This window comes from Centruroides sculpturatus, unplaced genomic scaffold, assembly GCF_000671375.1.
Source record: "Centruroides sculpturatus isolate CEXI.00-Female unplaced genomic scaffold, Cexi_2.0 scaffold124, whole genome shotgun sequence".
NCBI classification, from domain to species: Eukaryota; Metazoa; Arthropoda; class Arachnida; order Scorpiones; family Buthidae; genus Centruroides; species Centruroides sculpturatus.
In genome coordinates this window covers 619,565-622,632 of record NW_019384390.1, presented here as the reverse complement: position 1 = coordinate 622,632, position 3,068 = coordinate 619,565, and the positions used below count along the sequence as shown (strand labels likewise).

General features: G+C 32.8%; 1 pseudogene; it reads right to left on the bottom strand.

The window, feature by feature from the left end:
• Window positions 1–773: 773 nt before the first annotated feature.
• Window positions 774–2,421, bottom strand: LOC111618209 (annotated as a pseudogene).
• Window positions 2,422–3,068: the final 647 nt, after the last annotated feature.

The window sequence follows — 3,068 nt, the reverse complement described above, 5'->3', positions numbered from 1 at the left end:
AATTGCGGCCGACGTTTTCATCGCGAAAACGTGTACGTCGACGTTCAGTGCCGCCTTCCTCTAAGCCTAGAGGTTTAACAATGGCGTAATTAACAATATAACATATGTAGTTACTGCTACATTGCTTTAGAGTAATAATTTATAATAAGCAGTAATTAATGATATGTGTAAAATTTATTTTATAATTGTTTTATTATATAATTACATATGCTAAATTTAATTAAGAACAACAATTATAGAAGCGAGCCAATGTAATCTACAATGAACTTAATGATATATTTATAATTATTCTCGAATCTTTACGCCATTATAAGCAGAGTAAGTAATTGCTTCATTAAATACAATATATAAAGTATTCTTTTATTCGCTATACTTTAGCAAGTCAATGTAGTTGATAACATAGCTTAATTTTATATTACGCGAATGTGGTCTATGCCAACGCTTTAGGCTAATTTCAAAAATAAATATTTCGAACTATATTCGGTATATATTTACTTATATACAATGTAAAACAAAGTTAAACACAAATACTTTCATGGCTAACACGTCACTAAAAAAACATTTTTAGTTATTATATTATAAACACAAATTGTGACAACTTTTACATAGTTGCTTTGTACGATTGTTTATATCTTATAATTTTAATTTTGAAACTTTCAACGAAATCCAAAAAATATTCAAATTAATGTTGTTAAATGAAAACGGTCGTAAATGATTTTATATAAATAAAAATAATAAATTATACAGTATGTATGTACGAATGTTATTAACATTTACACAAAATACATTCTATTTTGTATTTCGTCAACAACTTTTATGGCTTCTTTAATGCTTTCTTCAATAATAACTTCTTCCCGTTCGGACACTTCACTACCAGAACTCGACATACTTTCGGTTTTGTTTATAAGATATTGCTTGGCCGTGAAAGCTGCATGGTGGGCGTACATAACGGGACAAGGTGTAGATATGCGCCTGGTGCATCTGGCATACGTGTGTCACAGGTAGTAAGTTACCACATGTAGTTCGTCTGTCGTGAAGTCGTTATCGTCCCATAAAACCGTATAATGAGCGGTTCTGCTGATACGCTGTATTCCAATATGACTGCATAAGAAAAAGTCGTAGAACACGGGATGTACTACAGCCCTATCCACCGTAGTACCGGGTGGAACGTTGCCCGGTCTGCCCACACCGTCTCTTTGATTTTCGGGAAGAGAACGCGTTTGATGACGTTTTCCAGTTATGATAAAAGTGATGGGAGATTGGTATGTCTCACCAGGAGCCATTTCTTCACACGCCTTTCTGATTTCTCTCACTTCGTAATCCATCACTTTTTGTCTCTTATGCTGAACACGAATAGAAGCTTTAAATTTTCCACAATATGCATCTAAACTTCCTACTACTGCTGCGATCGAGTATCCAACTTTGTCACCAGGAGCGGGATGATTACAATCGATACCCACAATCATCACAGATCTATTCATAATTTCAGGTCTGTACTCCAGTGCTAATGAATTGTTAACACCACCCATTTTTGAATTAATTTTTTGACATATATTACATATAAACTGTGCATTAAACTTTCTGTCATTCACAAGGTTTGCATCTTTTACACATTGTGTCATAAGTCCTAATTCCGTTTCTGCAACTGTTTTAACTTCAGGATAAATATTTTCGGCTGGTAATACGATTAGTGCTAATTCTAGTTTTCGATCCATCTCTTTAACTTGCCTTATACTTATAAATTATTATTCTTCTTCCTTAAATCCTGTCATTAAGTGATGAATATTGAGTTTTCTTTTTTTAAGAATGCTAAACTGTATAGCTGCATACAATGCGGTAATAAAGAAAATAATTTTCATGTACAATGAATTATTTTTAAATTGCTTAAAAATACGATTACAAACGAATTCGGGTAAAATTAGCATTGTTGTAGACCCCAAGGCTGCTATCCACAAGAAAATTTCTAGTACATTCGTATGAAAGCTGAAAAGTTTTTCAGTTCTGGCTTTCGTGTTCTTTATGCATTTACATGTTTCAAAAATATCCAAACCGAAAATTGCCGTAACAGCTATTAAAGGCTGAAGTTTTCTTACAATACAAGTATCGAATAACGGCTGCATGATTACTCAAATAAGTAGAAGTGATTCTTTAATATGTTATTTTTACAATCGAAAGAGCAGAATAATTTGAAATAATGAACAAACTACTTTCAGGTCGATAACAGTACTCTGTCATACATATGACAGAACGTAGTTTGTAATTGGCCAGTGTAAAACATTCGATGTTAAAGAAGTAATTTGATTTGAAGATGGAGCATTTAAACTCAGTGACGTAAACAAATACTTTACAAACAAAGGTAATATCGGTTTCCATTACGATAACTTACGAGATGTAATCGATAAGTATGGGCATTGATGTCATCCAGTAGGAGTAGGCTATTTTTAGAAAACAATGAACAAATGAAAAAAAGTCATTGCTGAAGAATTAACTACAAAACAAATAACAATATTAACAAATTCGGTTAATATTATTTATGGTTCCAAGATGGCGGTGCTTCAATTAGATTAGGTTAGCTTAACTATATTTTTAGTAGAAGTTTCTTTTTTTTTTATTTTGTTAAAAAACTACTTTGAATTAATAACTAGTGACCTTTGGCACAATGAGGCTTGCCGGCGGCTTTCCACCGGGAGGAGTCTGTATGGGCCACGAATAGTCAGAAGCACAACCATCTTGAAATCATAGGTAGCATTAACGACAAATTTTACAAACGATTTTCTTAAACTACTTTTTTGAGTACAAGCCCGGCGTGGATCGGGTCCATTATGACAATACCAAACTTTAAGAATAATAGATTATTTCGTACTTCTTACTTATCTATTATATTATACTAGCAGATTAGCCTGTCGTTGCTCAGGTGAAAAGTAACGACAGCGAAATTTAACATTATTAAATTATAGCGATCTTACCCGTTTTCATCGGGTGCAAGAATTGGGTCCTCATATACCGATTTTAATTAGAGAATTTTTATATTAGTCTACAAATATGTTCGATTTCTCGCAGAAAACTAA